We start from the raw sequence: 19,309 nt of genomic DNA, 5'->3' as shown, positions 1-19,309 counted from the left end.
TCTTATGAGGAAAGGTTGCAGGACTTGGGAATGTTTAGCTTGCAGAAGAGAAGACTGAGAGGAGACATAATAGCTGTCTACAAATATCTCAAGGGCTGTCACATTGTAGAAGGATCATCTTTATTCTCATTTGCACAAGGAAAGAATAGAAGCAATGGGATGAAACTGAATGGGAGGAGACACAGATTAGATAATAGAAAAAACTTTTTGACAGTTAGAGTGATCAATGAGGGGAAGAGTCTTGAGGAGATCATTTGCATATTCCCAGTGCCTTCTGGGATAAGTGAAGAGTCTCCGCGAGCTCAACGATCACTGGGTTTTGGCCATTGCAGCTGAAAAGAGGAAATCGGAAAACCAGGGGAAGAGTCTTGAGGAGATCATTTGCATATTCCCAGTGCCTTCTGGGATAAGTGAAGAGTCTCCGCGAGCTCAACGATCACTGGGTTTTGGCCGTTGCGGCTGAAAAGAGGAAATCGGAAAACCAGGGGAAGAGTCTTGAGGAGATCATTTGCATATTCCCAGTGCCTTCTGGGATAAGTGAAGAGTCTCCGCGAGCTCAACGATCACTGGGTTTTGGCCGTTGCAGCTGAAAAGAGGAAATCGGAAACATTTTAGATCATCTTTCATCGTTTTTAAGAAATCTCAAGATGGAAGAGGCCAGGAGCCATTTGGTGAGCTGCATTTCTTGCTACATGTTCACAGACTTACCAGTGGAAAAGCCAAACTTCACATGCCACAAATGCAAGCTTGTGTCCCTGTTGGAGGAAAAGTTGCAAAATCTCGAAGAGAGGTTAGCTACGTTGAAGATCATTAAGGAAGGTGAAGAGTTCTTAGACAGAGCAGAATTATCTCTTCATGTTACAGAAAGAGAAGAAATTCGAAGTGCACCTGAAGAAACAGAGGAATGGAGACATGTGACCCAGAGAAGCAGGAGGATCAGGAGGCAGTCAGCACCCATACTGCTCAGGAACCAGTACCAGGCTCTCACGCAGGAAAACGATGAAGAAATACATCAGGATAAGACTTTGCAAACAAACAGCAACCTTGTACGCCTTCAGAGTCCTCCTGGATGGAGAAAGAAAAATGTTGTGAATAAGAAACGGAGAGTGGTGGTCATGGGGGATTCCCTGTTGAGAGGAACAGAGGCCGCTATCTGCAGACCGGATATAACTTCAAGAGAAATGTGCTGTCTTCCAGGTGCAAAAATTAAAGATGTGTCTGACAGGATATCAGGACTCTTCAGACCTACAGATGACTACCCATTCCTGCTACTACATGTGGGGACAAATGACACCGCAAGAAACGACCTGGAAACCATCTGCAGAGACTTTGAAGACTTAGGCAAGAAAGTGAAAGAACTGGGAGCGCAGGTGGTCTTCTCTTCCATCCTCCCAGTGGATGGCCATGGAACAAGGAGGTGGAATAAGATTCTGCAGGTAAACAACTGGCTACGTCGATGGTGCCGTCAGCAACGATTTGGATTTCTGGATCACGGAGTGAACTACTTATACGATGGACTACTTGCTAGAGATGGGGTGCACCTTACGAAGACTGGAAAGCATGTATTTGGAAGTCGCCTTGCTACACTTGTAAGGAGAGCTTTAAACTAGAACAACATGGGAAGGGAAGCAAAAGACCAGAAAAAGCCATACACCTGACAAATGCTATTGAGAACTCTGCTATTAGAAGTGGAAAGGAAGAACAAAGACGAAAGAATCTAATTAATAAAAATATTGGAGAAAGAGAAACCAATCACAAACTAAAATGTTTCTATACTAATGCACAAAGCATGGGCAACAAACAAGGAGAATTGGAACTACTAACACAGGAAAATAAATATGATGTTATTGGAATCACTGAAACTTGGTGGGACAATACACATGATTGGAATACAAGACTAGAAGGATACAACTTATTTGCAAGAAACAGACATGATAAACGAGGAGGGGGTGTCGCATTGTATGTTAGAAATGCGTATATCTGCACAGAGATTGAAGCTTCAGAGACTGGGAGTTCTGTGGAAATTGTTTGGGTAAGAATACAAGGACAGAACAATGGAAAGGACACCATTGTAGGCATTTACTACAGGCCGCCTGTGCAAGCTGAAGATATGGATGAACTCTTTATGCATCAAATGGCCAAGTTCTCCAAAAAATATGACATAGTTGTCATGGGAGATTTCAACTATCCAGACATTTGTTGGGAATCTCTCTCAGGCAAAACTAACAGGTCAAGGAAATTCTTATCCTCTCTTGCTGACAACTTTATCTTCCAAAAGGTAAGGGAGAAAACAAGGGGAACTGCTACCTTGGATCTAATCCTTATAAACAGGGAGGAAATGGTTGAGGAGGTAAAAGTGGCTGGAACCCTAGGAGGTAGCGACCATGCTATTTTAGAATTTTGGATAACTAGAGGCGGAAGACCTGTGAAGACTCAGACGTCAAGGTTAGATTTCAGAAAGGCAGATTTTAAGGGATTCAGAAAGAGAATTGGAGGGATCCAATGGCTGGATATCCTTAAAGACAAAAATGTCCAGGAAGGATGGGAAATCTTGAAAAATGAAATTCTCAAAGCGCAGTTGTTAACAATTCCGAAAAGAGGGAAGAATAGGAAGCATTTAAGGAAACCAGGATGGATGAACACAGAACTTAAGCACATGCTAAAAAGGAAGAAAAAAATGTTTATAAAATGGAAAGAGGGAGGCATATCTAAAGAAGAATATAATGCTGTCTGCAGAACCTGCAGGGCACAAATCAGATTAGCGAAAGCTGAAAATGAATTGAGGCTTGCAAGAGATGTCAAAAGCAATAATAAAGGATTTTGGGGATATGTCAAAAGTAAAAGAAAAGTCAAAGATGCTATAGGATTTTTACAGGATGAAAATGATGAAATGGTAAGACAGGATGTTGAGAAGGCTGAACTTTTAAATTCCTATTTTGCATCTGTTTTCTCTCAGAAAGGAAATGTAACATCAACTGTTATTCACTGTCCTATTAAGGGAATAGAAGAATCCAGGATATCTATAAACAGAAAGATAGTGAGGAAACACTTAGCTAAACTAGATGAATTCAAGTCTCCAGGTCCAGATGAATTACACCCCAGAGTACTGAAGGAGATAGCAGAAGAAATTTTTGAACCCCTCTCCATAATCTTTGAAAATTCCTGGAGAACAGGAGAAGTGCCAGAAGACTGGAGAAGAGCAAATGTTGTTCCTATCATCAAAAAGGGGAAGAAGGTGGACCCAGGCAACTATAGGCCGGTGAGTCTGACTTCTATACCAGGAAAGATCTTTGAACAAATTATTAAACAACATGTATGTCAATACCTGGATAAGAATGAAGTGATTAAACAGAGTCAGCATGGGTTTGTAACTAATAAGTCATGTCAGACTAACTTAATTTCCTTCTATGATGGTATCACTGATTGGGTGGATCAAGGAAATGCTGTAGATATAGTATATCTTGACTTCAGCAAAGCATTTGACAAAGTCTCTCATACAATCCTTATTGAAAAAATGACTAAGTATGGAATGGACAAGGCAACTGTTAGGCGGATTCATAACTGGCTTAGTGATCGGACCCAAAGAGTGGTCGTAAATGGCTGCACATCCAGTTGGAAGAATGTCTCAAGTGGGGTACCACAGGGCTCTGTCCTGGGCCCTGTATTGTTCAACATCTTTATCAACGATTTAGATGAAGGAATTGAGGGTAAACTGATTAAATTTGCTGATGACACAAAGCTAGGAGGGATAGCTAATACTAGAGAAGAGAGAGAGAGGATTCAAAAAGATTTAAATAAACTGGAGAAGTGGGCAGCAACTAACAGAATGGTTTTTAACAGGGAGAAATGCAAAGTACTACATCTGGGCAATAAAAATGAAAAAAGCATATATAGAATGGGAGGAATAGGGCTAAGTGACAGCACATGTGAAAAAGACTTGGGTATACTAATAGATCACAGACTGAATATGAGTCAACAGTGTGATGCAGCAGCAAAAAAGGCAAATGCAATTCTAGGATGTATTAACAGAAGCATACAGTCTAGATCACGTGAAGTCTTTATTTCCCTCTACTCCTCTTTGGTCAGACCTCATCTGGAATATTGTGTCCAGTTTTGGGCACCACATTTTAAAAAAGACATCAACAAACTGGAGCAAGTTCAGAAAAGAGCGACCAGAATGGTGACCGGTCTGCAAACCCTGTCTTATAAGGAAAGGTTGCAGGATTTGGGAATGTTTAGTTTGCAAAAGAGAAGACTGAGAGGAGACTTAATAGCTGTCTACAAATATCTCAAGGGCTGTCACATTGTAGAAGGATCAACTTTATTCTCATTTGCACTGGAAAGACTAGAAGCAATGGGATGAAACTGAATGGGAGGAGACACAGATTAGATATTAGAAAAAACTTTTTGACAGTTAGAGTGATCAATGAGTGGAACAGGCTGCCACGGGAAGTGGTGAGTTCTCCTTCAATGGAAGTCTTCAAACAGAGGCTGGACAGACATCTGACTGGGATGATTTAGCGAATCCTGCTTTGTGCAGGGGGTTGGACCAGATGGCCCAGGAGGTCCCTTCCAACTCTACGATTCTATGATTCTATGAGTGGAACAGGCTGCCACAAGAGGTGGTGAGTTCTCCTTCAATAGAAGTCTTCAAACAGAGGCTGGACAGACTTCTGTCTGGGATGATTTAGCGAATCCTGCTTTGAGCAGGGGGTTGGACCAGATGGCCCAGGAGGTCCCTTCCAAATCTACGATTCTATGATTCTATGATTCTCTTCCTAAAAAAATTACTAACACTTGAGAGTTGTGGCAGATTAAAATCTCACCAATTACTCCAAAAGCGAGTGAAACAGATTACTTAAAATCCTATCAAGACTATAAAGTTTAATAATGTGACACAAAATGATGTCTGTTTTCAGAAAACCTTTTGAGAATAGCCAACAATGCAGTCTGAATGACGTGATTGGAGATTGTAGACTGTTAGTTAAAAAAAAAATAGTACCATGAAACCTGAAGCTGTCAAACGCTTTCTTTTTTTTCAAATGGTAATGGAATCCTGACAATATGTTGAGAGCAGGATGCATAACATTGAAGGACGATCAAATTTGTGCATTTTTTAATGGTATGATGGCTCCCTCTTTGCAGAATTATTAATGGGCGAATTAGATTATTTGATTTGACAAGTTTTTAACACTAAGATTCAGATATAGCTTTAAAGAAGGCTAATACTTGAAATATAACGCAATTTTATTTCAAATTACAAAATTCAAGGAATAGTATGATTGAATAGTATGAGTGCGTACACTTTTGTATATTTTAACATACAAAGGTTAAGTACAAATAAGGATTACATACATTTAATAATTAAGTATATATAAAGATTAACTACATAGAGCATAGTTACATCATCACCAAAAGGCTTTTTAACATCATCCATCTGGATTATTAGAGAAGCAAAGCCAAGACAGACAACCCCTGGGAGATTCACTACAATGCATGGGCATCCCCAATTATGCAGGTATGAACACACTGTACATGTACAGGCTACCCTGTTTTTGCTTCTGTCTTAGTCATGTTTCTCTGGTGTTCTATAGTGATTTAAACTATGCAGTAACTCTAGTTTCACCCAGCCCTTCAAGTGGCCAACTTTCAAGGTTGGGTGAAACTGAGATATCATGGAATCATCAGATGAGGGGCCATAAACCCTTAGAATATAAAAGCCACAAGGATTTAGATAAAACCACCACAGACAGAGGTTAAGTAAACCTTAATGTTTTACAATGACAAACAACAAACGTATAGAAGCTTAGAACTGTTTGTGAAGTGAATAAACAAACAGTTCTCAAGATTGTGTCACTGTGAGCATTGTTTGTCACATCTGTAAATGTTTGACCAGAAATGCAGCTATGTAATTGTCTGAATGGATTCTGGATATTTCATTGTGGACTCAAAATAGCCATTTGTATATTCACGCTACATTATTACCACAAATCATATCTTTATTGAGGCTTTCTAAAAAAACTTAAGCTTAACCTGTTGAGTACTATGGATAATCATGACAATGTTCTTGACCAGTCTCTATAGGTAAGTAATGTTAAAACTAGCTGCTAATATGTATTACAGAAATAAAAGAGAGAACTGCAAGAATGTGAAGATGTTCTAAAACATAACTGTGACCATGCTCAATTTTCCATAACCGTTCCATTCTGCTGAGTAGTAAATATCGGAGACACAATAGATGATCTGACATGCTTTCCAAAAAACACTGAACAGATAAAAAGAGCATTTATTATTATTCCTGTTTGTTATACAGGAAAGAAGGAGCATGCTGTCTTCCTCATAGAACTTATTTCCGCCAAAATTGATTACATTACGTACTCTGCATCTCCAAGCATTCAGCTGTCACTTTTTGCTATTGAACAATTACTATTTGATGCAGCCAAAGTTATGGCTTTCAATAAGAGAAAATGTAGTGGCAAAAGGTATATTTCTATTGAGCTACTGAGCCAAATTAACAGCATTGCTTTATCAAAGTTATATGCGGTATATTTTGTCCAATGTAATCGACCAGTCAACAAAAAAACGTGGCTTTACAAGAGAGATCTTTACAGCATGCAAATGTTCCGAATTCTTTGCAAACCAGGATGTGGTTTACACATGGGGTGGTACCTTTGCTAAAAATATACTCTTGTCACAGAAGACACACTTGCCTAAAATTGTATGGCCTATAATAACACAGAATAGCACAGAACACGTTCACCCTGGTCATCTATTAGCTGTTAAGGAGGAGACAGTGATGAAGGCCTCAGTAACAGGTCGGCCAAATATAAAGTACCGGGTCTCCTTGACTTGTAATGCCCATACACGCAGTGCACAGGCTGACAAACATTTCCACATGGTGGGGAACTTTTTAAAAAAAACATTTTTGCAATCATAGACACCCTTGCCCAAAATTGTACTTCCATAAACAGCACAGAAAATGTTTACCATGGTCATGTAGTCGCAGATAAGAGGTAGACATTGAAAAGGGCTCATTAATAAATGGGCTCAAGGCAAAGGACCGGGTCTCTTAGATATATAATGTCCATACATGCAGTGCATGGGCTGTCAACCAGTTTTTGAGGTTGAGTACACATTTGTAAATACTATACTCTGGGCATCATAATCACCCATGTCAAAAATTGGACTGCCTGTAAAGAAAAAGAAACAAAGAATATGCATTTTTTCCACCAAAATTTGATGACACTTCAGAACTGATGCCGAAATAAAACACCTAATTTGGGCAAAAAACTAGTCATACAGATTCCTTAAAATTGGAGCAAATCTCTAAACTAATGTGCAAGAAAATTATGGATGCTTTCATTAAAGCTCTTGAGAAGAAGCAACAATGCAGTCTGAATAACGTGATTGTGGACAGGAGACAGTTAGTTTAAAAAGTGTACCCTGAAACCTCAAGCTGTCAGAGCCTTCCCATAATTGCAAATGGTTATGGAAAACCCGACGATATGTTGAGAGCAGGATACATTATATTGTTGGACAACAAACATTTTGTAATTTTTTATGGTATGATGGGACCCTCTATGAAGATTTTTTTTCAGGAGAATATGACGATCAACAGCAATCATATGTTTATTCAGCTTTTCAAGAAAAACAGCAGCTTAACCCATTGAGTACTCGGGAGAATCATTACAATCAACTTTCCCAGGATGTACAGGCTATTAAGGAAAAAAAACAGCTGCTACTATGTATTCCTGAAATACAACAGAGAAGTGCAATAAAGTGAAGATTTTCAAAAACATAACTGTGACCATGCAAAATTTTCCCTAACTTGTCCTTTAAGCTGTGGAGTAAATATTGGAGACACCACAGATGATTACAGAGCCTTTCATCAAAGTAATTTAGAGATAATAAGATCATTTTTTTTATCTTCCTGTTTATAATTCAGTAAAGAAGGAACATGCAGTCTCACTCATAGAAGTTATCGCTTCAAAAATTGATTATGTCCTCAGCATCTACAAGCATTCAGCCATCACTTTTTTTGTATTGAACTCTTACCATTTGGTGAAGCCAAAGTTATGGCTCACAAGGAGAGGAGCAAATATAGTGGACAAAGAAATATTTGTAATGAGCTACTAAGTCAAACTACGTAACAGCATTGCTTTATCAAATTTAGATTAAATGTATTGTGTCCAATGTGAACAACCAGGCAACACAAAAAAAGGCTTTTCAAGTGAGCTCTGGTACACAAATGTTATGAAGTCTTTGCCAACAAGGATGTGGTTTTTTCACCAATGGTGTGGTTTCACCAATGGGGGGTACCTTTTTAATGAATAAACTATTGCCATCACAGCCCCCCTTGCCCAAAATTCACCGGCCTATAACAGTACACAACACGTTCATCTAGGTCATGTAGTCAGAGATAAGGAAGAGATATTGCAGGAAACTGAGTTAACAAGTAGGTCTAATGTAGGGGTGTGGATGTTAGGGCTGGCCGAACGCACCAAATAATAAAATAATAGTGAGGTACGTTCGCAGCCCGGGGTCCACCATGCAGAGGTGGTAAACTGCTGCTTAGTAATGGCGGATGTATATAGCAGTATATAAAAGGTCACACGCAGGATAATGTCACCCGGTGTGAACAGGAACGGACTCTGTTACACCACAGAGCCGCAGTACCGCGGAACTTAAATGCCGGAGCCTGTTAAAATCACAGCACTCGGCAAGAGAGCGCTCAGTATATGGTCACAGAACTCAGCCCTAAGGACACGAGGTCTGAGTCCCTCTAGACCTACTGAGCGTGCGGCGTCGCACCTGCGGACGCCTCTAATGAACGCTGACCACTGAGGAGTGCAGACTATGTGCACCGTGGACTACAGACAAAGCCACCGGTGGATGCTGATGCCGGGCTCTGACTCTGCCTCTACCTGGACCTCATCCTCGGCGCTAGCAGGCTAGGCTACACAACACATGCATACCAAGGGTAGGGGTTTCATAATAAGTCATTCACTAGAGACATTCATACATGCATACAACACTCACTCCACATGGTCTAATCTTTTTCTATATTAGCGCATGGCCATGCGGTCGTGCAATCCTTTTATAGACGCAGCCTTCTGGGACCTTCCAGATTGCCCAATCCAAGCTGAAATAGGACCTCAACATGTGACCTCCGACCTCCATTGAGAGGTCGTCCCACGGGCATGCTCAGTAGGAGAAAAGCAGGACTTAATCCCAGGAGCGTCTGCTCGCCGCTGACTCATGCATGGTACAATAGCTGAGACTAGAGGAGCAACCAGACGCCTAACATTATCCTGGGCAAGACGCTGGGACCGATGCCTCCGCTGAGCAAGAACCTCTGCAGCTGTAAAAGAATGGGAGACCACAGAGGACATGGCTTGAGATTCCCCCTGTGCAGTGGCAGAACCTTGGTGCCTAACAGTGGGTCTCTGAGACTTGCATTGAAGTGCATAGACAGACAAGCATTTCACTAATCTTTATTTTTTTTATTTTTTTTTTTATATAGCGCTAACATATTCCGCAGCGCTTTACAGTTTGCACACATTTCATCACTGTCCCCGATGGGGCTCACAATCTAAATTCCCTATCAGTATGTCTTTGGAGTGTGGGAGGAAACCGGAGTGCCCGGAGGAAACCCACGCAAACACGGGGAGAACATACAAACTCCTTCAAAAAATGGGGAGTAAATGGGGAGTCCACTAATGGGGAGTACATTTTATAATAAATAAATTATTTCTATCACAGCCTCCCTTGCCCAAAATTCACCAGCCTATAACAGTACAGAACACGTTCATCTAGGTCATGTAGTGTGAGATAAGGAAGAGACATTGCAGGAAACCGAGTTAAGAAGTAGGCCCAATGTAGGGGTGTGGGTCTCTGAGACTTGTAATGAAGTGTATGAGCTGACAAACAATTATGAAAACTCATACTTTTATTAATCAAATGAGTTGCCAAATGAATTTAAAATCTAGTCCAGACATTGACAAAGTTCGAAAAATAGATTTTTATTTGAAATAATAATTTTCTCCTTCGAACTGCATTCATCAAAGAATGCTCCATTTGCAGCAATTACAGCATTGCAGACCTTTGGCATTCTAGCAGTTATTTGCTGAGGTAATCTGGAGAAATTTCACCACTTGCTTCCAGAAGCCCCTCCCACAAGTTGGTTTTGCTTCATGGGCACTTTTTGCATACCATACGGTCAAGCTGCTCCCACAACAGCTCTATGGGGTTGAGATCTGGTGACTGCACTGGCCACTCCATTACAGATAGAATACAAGCTGCCTGCTTCTTCCCTAAATAGTTCTTGCATAGTTTGGAGGTGTGCTTTGGGTCATTGTCCTGTTGTAGGATTAAACTGGCTACAATCAAGCGCTGTCTACAGGATATGACATGGCACTGCAAAATAGAATGATAGCCTTCCTTATTCAAAATCCCTTTTACCTTGTACAAATCTCCCACTTTACCAGCACCAAAGCAACCCCACACCATCACATTATCTCCACCATGCTCAACAGATGGTGTCAGGCACTCTTCCAGCATCTTTTCAGCTGTTCTGCGTCTCACAACACCTCAAACTTAGATTTGTCTGTCCATAACACTTTTTTCCAATCTTCCTCAGTCCAATGTCTGTGTTCTTTTGCCCATGTTAATATTTTCCTTTTATTAGCCAGTTTCAGATATGGCTTTTTCTTTACCACGCTGTCCTGAAGGCCAGCATCCCAGAGTCACCTCTTCACTGTAGACGTTGATACTGGCGTTTTGCGTGTACTTTTTAATGAAGCTGCCAGTTGGGGACCTGTGATGCGTCGATTTCTCAAACTACAGACGCTAATGTACTTGTCTTGTTGCTCAGTCGTGCAGTGGGGCCTCGCACTTCTCTTTGTACTCTGGTTAGAGCTTGTTTGTGCTCTGCTCTGAAGGGAGTAGTACACACCGTTGTAGGAAATCTTCAGTTTCTTGGCAATTTCTCGCATGGAATAGCCTTCATTTCTAAGAACAAGAATAGACTGTCAAGTTTCACATAAAAGTTATTTTTTTCTGGACATTTTGAGCTTAATGGAACCAACAAATGTAATGCTCCAGATTCTCAACTAGTTCAAAGGAAGGTCGGGTTTATAGGCTCTCTAATCAGCCAAGCTGTTTTTAGCTGTGCTAACATACTTGCACAAGGGTTTTCAAGGGTAGTCTAACCATCCATTAGAATTCTTACACAGTTAGCAAACACAAGGCACCATAAGAACACTGGAGTAATGGTTGTTGTAAATGGGCCTCTATACATCTATGAAAATATTGCATTACAAACCAGACGTTTGCAGCTAGAATAGTCATTTACCACATTAACAATGTATAGAGTGTATTTCTGAATCAATTAATGTTAGCTTCATTGGAAAAAAACTGTGCTTTTCTTTAAAAAATAAGGACATTTCTAAGTGACTCTAAACTTTTGAACGGTAGTGTACCTTTTTAATAAATAAACTATTTCCATCACAGCTCCCCTTGCCCAAAATTCACCAGCCTATAACAGTACACAACATGTTCACCCAGGTCATGAAGTCAGAGATAAGGAAGAGATATTGCAGGAAGCAGAGTTAACAAGTAGTCAATGTGTTCGACGAAATATGTTTGTCCCTAGCAACAGCTCAGAGACAGTGATATAAATTAGAATATTGTATAATACTCTTGCCAAAAATTGAGCTACTTTTGCATCACGCAATCCCTTCGCCCTGGTGTTCTACTGGTTGTGGATGATGAGGATAAGGAGGAGGTTAACAGCAAACAGACCAACTCAGGAAACGGATACCCATGTGTGGTTGTGAAGAGGTGCCTGAGAATACACCTCCCCAAAAAAGACAATGCATTTAAGGTTATACTTTGGTGTTTTCATTTGGAGGTGTACAGAAGTCTTGCCCAATCCAGCCCTTGTTCATTTTGATAAGGCTCAACCTGCCAGCATTGTCTGTTGACAGGAGGATGCACTTATCTGCTATAATTCCCCCAGCAGCACTAAAAACCCACTCTGACAGAACACTAGCAGCAGGGCAGACCAGGACCTGCAACGTGTAGAGAGCCAGTTCATGCCACATGTCCAGCTTGGATACCCAATAATTAAAAGGCACAGAGGAATCCCGGAGGACATTTGTACGATCTGCACGGTTCTCCCTCACCTTCTTCCCAAACATTGAACTTCTTGTGAGTGCACCCCTTGCGTCTGTGGCGGCAAGATAGGAGGGTTGGAGAAATTATCACAGAACTTAGCCATTGTTCCCCTGCCTGACCTGGATTGTACTTCTGTCTCTCTCACTTGGACTCCTTGGCTGTACAACAAACTCTGACGTCTGCTGCCAGTGTTCTCACATGGGAATTTTTTCACTAATTCTGATAAAAGGGCCCTATGGCAATGCACCATTTTTAGACCCCTGTCTGACTCTGGAATAAGAGATTGAAAATTTTCCTTGTAGCGTGGGTCTAAAAGTGTCACCAACCAGTAATGAGTGTCACCGAAAATTTTTATAATGCGAGGGTCACGGGAAACACAGCGCAACATAAAGTCAGCCATGCATGCTAGACTACTAACAGGCATGCCTTCCATGTCCTCACCAACAGGACGACTGACCATGGTGTCCTCCTCCTCCTCATACTCCTACCTGTCCTCAGGCTATCCATAGTGAACAAATGGTATGACAGTTGTGCTTGTAGTACCATCTACAGTGCATGAAAGAAGCTCCTGTTCTTCCTCCTCCTCCTCTTCATTGTCTACCAATCCACGTTGCAACGGCATGAGGCTGGGCTGAGTGTAATCAACCGGCATGTTTCCTGGCTCAATGTCCTCGTGCTCTTCCTTCAATGCATCCCCTTTTACTGTGAGCAGAGAGGTTTTCAGAATGCTGAGAAGCGGGATGGTGATGCTAATTATGGCATCATCGCCGCTCACCATCTTAGCGCAGTCCTCAAAGTTCTGGAGGATGGTACATACAGTGGGGAAAAAAAGTATTTAGTCAGTCAGCAATAGTGCAAGTTCCACCACTTAAAAAGATGAGAGGCGTCTGTAATTTATATCATAGGTAGACCTCAACTATGGGAGACAAACTGAGAAAAAAAAATCCAGAAAATCACATTGTCTGTTTTTTTTTCATTTTATTTGCATATTATGGTGGAAAATAAGTATTTGGTCAGAAACAAGCAATCAAGATTTCTGGCTCTCACAGACCTGTAACTTCTTCTTTAAGAGTCTCCTCTTTCCTCCTGATGAGTTTGTGATTTGATCTTTATCTCTCAATGGGAGATCGATATGCTGGAAGGTTGCCAGATTATGGTCTGAGGCCTACTCGAGTAGCGGAGAACAAACACACACAGAGACAGGGTATGTATCTGCAGGATGTTCCCCCTTTCCTGATTTAATTAGGTAGCTTATATGCTCATTCGAGTAGGCGGTAACATTACATCATCACATTTCATTGGACAATTGATCATTCAACAGTAAGCATAAATGGTTCCAACCAATCATATTCATATTCGTTAACCAATCAGATTGTACTCGGCTGTTAATTATTAGTATTTGTGTAGACGTGCTGAAAGCTTTAATAGGTCTTGGGTAAATTACACAAGACCCCAATATCATTCTCATTAATCTATCCTCATGACAGTTATAGCTCCATTAGCCTCATTAACCTGTCTTACTAAGTATTCATGGCCCCAGTATCTACCTAATATGTGGACGTGTAGTTTCAATGTCCAACTGGGTGCAGTAAACAGTTTATCCATCACGTACAATTTCTTATGAAGAATAAGGTTATAGGTAATCATTATCATGAGACAGCATTTTCATATACAGAGTATGCATGTAAGACCCCAGAAATACATTGATATTAAAAGGACATACAGAATTCCCTGTCAGTCCCCCCTTTTGAGAACAGATATGACTCTACCATTCACATATAGGTACATTCAAAGGCCTAATGCCAGTGTCGGACTTCCTAACCCTTCTTCTGCCGAATTCCCCATAGGGAAAGGGAGATCATATCTAATTCTCAACCTCAAACCATTTGCTCATAATCATTATTGTAAGGTTTCATCGTAATATACATAGTTTTAGTAATAGACGCATCAATCAGTCTTTGAAGTAGTCCTCTGATACATGGTATGCAGCAGCATCCACAGGTCACAAGTACTGCTGCTACTACTGCCAGAGAGATGAGGAGGCTGGACACAAGATGACTCCATCTACCGAACCAGGATTCCAACCAGTCCATGAAGGGATTGTTGATACCCGAATTTTCTGCCAATTCTTCGGACAGGGATGTAAGACCCTCCAACGCCTTGGTGATACTCCCATCTGGACTTGTATTATTGGGGATGAAGGTACAGCAAAACGTTCCAAACATCTTGCACACGCCCCCTTTTTCCGCTAGCAACATATCCAAAGCCATCCTATTCTGATGTGTCATTAAAGAAGTTGGGCCTAATTGTTCAGCTATCCCTTTTACTGCATCCCTTGTGTAATTTATAAACCTTTGCTGATTATAATAAATATAATTTATCCAATCCACATTTTTATTAATTGTCACCCACCAAAAGAAAATTGATTCAAAACCTGCTGCTATCTGGTTCCTGGCCTTGTACTCATCCGGTACCCCTCTGGGTACCCCTATATTGTCTATATAAACTCTAGGATCAAAGGACCCAGCAGGTACTGACCTTCTATTTCTGTGTAGGGTTTCAACATTCATTCCACCTCCTTTAATCTCTTCTGATGAAATTATTTTAAATGGCATGAGCACTTGAACTAGAGCACAGCTGCCAACCCAACCTGGTGGCAACCTAGGCCTCAATTTCATATCTCCACATAACCACCATATGTCACTCCTTGCTATAGTTTGATTTTGAAACCAACTGGCTTTAAAACCTCCTGTATCTGTATTTATTGGGATGGTGTTGTGACAAAACTCTGAAGTTAGATTTCCTACCCATCTTCCTGGTCCTGTTCTCAGGAAGCAAGTGTAGTCACCTGGATATGCATAAACTCTAGGTGGTACCTGATCAATTTTTGCTATTGGATACCGGACTGATAGAGATTGACACAGAACATTATCACTAGGGTCATATGTGGCATTATACAAAGCTAGAATACACTGTAAGTCTACTTGATCCTGTTCTGAATATCTGAGGGGAATAGTCCCTAAATGGGGCCTAGCGGTTGCACATGCAATACAATCAGTTTTGTTATTTTGCTCTGTAGTATACTTCATCCATAGCAACCATTCATTCCTCTCTGTGTAGCCTGTTTCTACGGCTAACTTCTCCTCATAGCCTAATTCTCCAATTCCATCAACATCCAACATTTCTCCTGACCTTTGGGGTTTGTCCTCCTCTTGTTCCTTGTCCTGTGCAGGAACAGCTTTTAACCAAAATGTTCCCTGCTGAACCTGTCTACCTGGGGTATACAGTCCCAATACATAGAGACCTTCATCTCCAAGAGAGGGTTCATCCAGTGTTATAAGGAGAGGATTGCAAGAGAATCTCCAGTCCAAAACCTCTGGATCACAACCCCATTTTGGAATGGGTACAGCAATATTCATCCTCTTGAGGAGAGGCTTTCCTGATGAACTAACACGAGTCATGGCTTCCTCTGGCTTATACCCCCATGACGTTCCCGTGTTCCAAGCTGCATCTGACCAAGAATTACAGTTCTCATTCCCAGGTCTAGTTACACAGATATATACCACCGCCCCTTCAACTCCTGTTAGATATTTATAATTGGGGTTGCTACTCTTCTTCCCAAATTTAAGATTCCATTGACACTTCACTATCCGACACAAGTCCACCCTAAATGTAGCTGTTGCTGCCTTGGTGTCAAACCACAAGGTTACTGATGTGCTATTCTGAAGTGTCTCGTCCAGTTGTCCTTCTTGCAGTAGAGCTGCCAACATCATCAGGGACAGGACCCATATTCTTCCACTCCAGGACCTCATAGTAGCTTGTGTAGACCGGTCTTCCGTTTAACTCTACGGATGTGGCTTAGCGGGGACCATCAACCAGTGGCTCCAGTGGTCTTCGTGTCTTTTGGTCAGCAACCAATGTCTGGATTAACTAAAATAGAATCAAAAACTTATTTATACACAAATGGGAGTCCCTTTTGGACTCCGGACCTGCTGCAGGGGTTGTCAAATAGTCACAACATCTATGTGGACAAAAGAGTACCTCAGTTGTGGTAGCTTCTGACATCAGGAAGGCCTCCAGTCCCCTGAAAAGAGATCAACACACACGAGCACATACTTCATACATCTTACCTTGGGCAGCCTGTATGAAGTCAATCTGCAGTCATTGAAACGGATAGGAGGGCCCAGGCGCACGTGTATGTCTATGGCATCTTTCTAGTCTATCTGTGTTGTGCGCATATAATCTATGTTAATGTAAAGCTAAACAGGTGGACCCAGCATCTTTCTTCAGAGCACATAGTTTTTGTCTTCACTCACGTGCGTTGAGTCATGAGCCATCACATGGTGCAAGGATTTTGGCAAACATACCCACTGTCCCACCATCCACGGTTCTGAGCTCCAGCTTCCGACCAGACTTCAGTCTCTTCCCCGGTTGGTGACCGAGTCAGAGCCTGTAAGATACTTAAGTCTAACTGGTTATCTTTAATGCTCACCATGACCAGTGGAGGCGCCTCAGGGGTCTCCCAGTACCTTGGTCTTCTGGCTGATTCCCAGCCACTTTGTTTGCTTCGTGCTCCACGGGTTCCTTCTCATATGTACCCTCACTTCCACTATGGCAACCTCTTCCAGGGCCTGTTGATGTAAGAAAAGACCTTTTCTCCCCATATGGGGCTGCAGTTGTAGGTTCACCTGAAAACAATGACTTGTATATGTGGTGTCTTGCTTACCTTAAAGCCCCCTAAACGCCTCAATGAGTGCCGTCAACTCCACCTCCCCTGTAGAGTTATGAGGGAGGAGTGGTTCTGCTTTCTACTATCTCATGCTGTGTGATCGCCATACAACCAGGTTCTTGGACCTTCCGGAAAGAAAAACTCAAAATCCAGATTAATGAGAGATACCTTTATGGATTAAAAATATTTAAAAATAGCTGACTCTCCTCTCTTCTCCCCCCCCTTTGGAAATCACCATATGAATACCGAATAGGGGGCAGAGTGGTGGATTTCCATTACACATATAACGGGATTTCCTCTTTTTTTTTTTTCCTTTTCCTCTTTCTAACACATACTAAAAGCATTCCTTATCTTTACTACCTGACAATTGCCTTCCATGGATATCTAACACTGCTTCAAGTCAAAGGCAACGTTGTACCTTGAACCATCTGCCTCTCCTTTTTTTCTTTATCAACATGCATTCTAAAAAAAAAAACTTGACATTATGAAAAACTAGCTGTATACCTTCTACAAATACGTATTATGCTATAATGTGAATCCAGTGAGCAGAGCAGCAAGCTGCGCTTCAACCAGGTACGTCTCTGGTTGCCCATTATTTAATGGACATCTGACAAGATTATAATTTTCTATGTCACTTAATGAAATTCCGTCGACCCAGGGAATTGCAGGAATACCATGCACATTGAGCCTAAACACTTTATACTCTGGAAATCTGTCTGACAGAAATCCAAAACCAGTGAGCTGTTGGATATACCCTCCTGGTATAATTTTGACAATTCTCCAACCTTCAGGAGATATAAGCAACATTAATCCAAATGTGCAATTAGGGCACGACATTTTCTCATGGAATAGCTGGCTCACACACACCCACACACACGGCAAGCAATACAACAGAATTTCACACATGAGATCATGCACTTCCACTTATCAGCAGAGAGTCTCAAAGGTCATTCACATTCCTTCACACAGATTCAGTAAACTGTTAACTCCTTAAGCTTATCACCTCCTGGTGCTCCTGCTAAAAATCCTATCTATGTTTTCTGGTTGATACTTGACTGTATTGGGGCGAAAAATTCTCCTGGCTTGTCCTAAAGTGTAAAATGCCTATGGCTTGCGGACCCGTACTGACTGCACTTCGCTAACTCAATGTACAGGCCGCACCTAGACCGTATCTCTCTATCTGCCTCTTTCTCTGGTTGCTATTCACTTATTCTCTTAATATACGCTATTACTGTGTGCCCACATCTCAACAAGTCTACTTCTTCTTTATCACTCCTACTTAGCAATATCTATGCCGACATAGACTGCATCCCGTTGTTTTATGAGGTTCCCGCTCAATGTTTGAACTTGCGTGTCCTAAACTGAAACTGATCAGTTGATAGGCATCAAACCCATGGGAACCTTGATAAGAAGGTTAACTATTTAGTGGTCTGGCCATGACCCTCCTGGTCATCTAACACTAAATCTCTACGTACTCAGTATGAGATGGCACTTCTCTACAATTAGTCCTAGCGTATTCAGCAATTCTATATATCAACCAGAGAGCAAATTCAATTAACTATAGGCAGACTAATATGACCCAAATTTTCTTATTAGCCCAGTAAAAATCTTTTCCCTCAACTAAACCTGCTGAGCCTTGTATACTCAGAGATCTTATTTATCAACCAGAAGACTAAAGCTATCATTAGTATGCAGGCTAATGTAATCCCTATTACCTCAAAGTTCTTTAGCACCATTAGAGGGCAGTTTGTGCGTATCAGACAGAATAGAAGGTGGATAGACCTATCCTGTCTGTAACGGCGTTTTAACACCGTAATAGTACCTCTAGCACTCTCCAAGAGGACGTACGCAGCCTTCTTTATGCGTATGCCGCCAGAGACGTGTCCTCACATGAATCCTGGCAAGCCAGTTACCATGGAGAGACGCTCCCAAGGGGCAAAAACACAGTAAAGAATTCCTAGTACCCTCAAGGTTGGTTCAATCATTCATGCGCAATCATACGTAGCAGCTTTTAGGTTTCTCCCTCCAGCATACGTATTATGTATCACAAGGATATTCTACGGTTCTTAGCGCTGGTATGTAAGAAGACAGACTATACTGTACCCCAAAAGCCGGTTCAGAGCATTTAGCAGAGGGGAGACACAGAATTTGTAAGAATCAATGGCTCTTACCTTCACCGGTGATTTTGATCTGTGTGTCCTCTAGGCCGTCAGTCTGCGGGTGCCGGATTTCAGGATACTGGGGTCTTCTGTTGTAACCAGCCCACCCAGGGACGCCAACTGATGAGTTTGTGATTTGATCTTTATCTCTCAATGGGAGATCGATATGCTGGAAGGTTGCCAGATTATGGTCTGAGGCCTACTCGAGTAGCGGAGAACAAACACACACAGAGACAGGGTATGT

General features: G+C 41.5%; 1 protein-coding gene across 3 annotated transcripts in view; it reads left to right on the top strand.

Moving 5' to 3' along the window:
* LOC141087864 (A-type potassium channel modulatory protein KCNIP1-like) overlaps positions 1 to 19,309 on the top strand; it is a 1,937,055-nt gene that overhangs the window by 881,603 nt on the left and 1,036,143 nt on the right. The window lies entirely within an intron of this gene.

Source organism: Dendrobates tinctorius, unplaced genomic scaffold, assembly GCF_039654945.1.
Source record: "Dendrobates tinctorius isolate UK_male_01 unplaced genomic scaffold, ASM3965494v1 ptg000036l, whole genome shotgun sequence".
Taxonomy (NCBI): Eukaryota; Metazoa; Chordata; class Amphibia; order Anura; family Dendrobatidae; genus Dendrobates; species Dendrobates tinctorius.
Note: the sequence above shows the minus strand (reverse complement) of the source record. Positions and strands in the feature narration are given on the sequence as shown.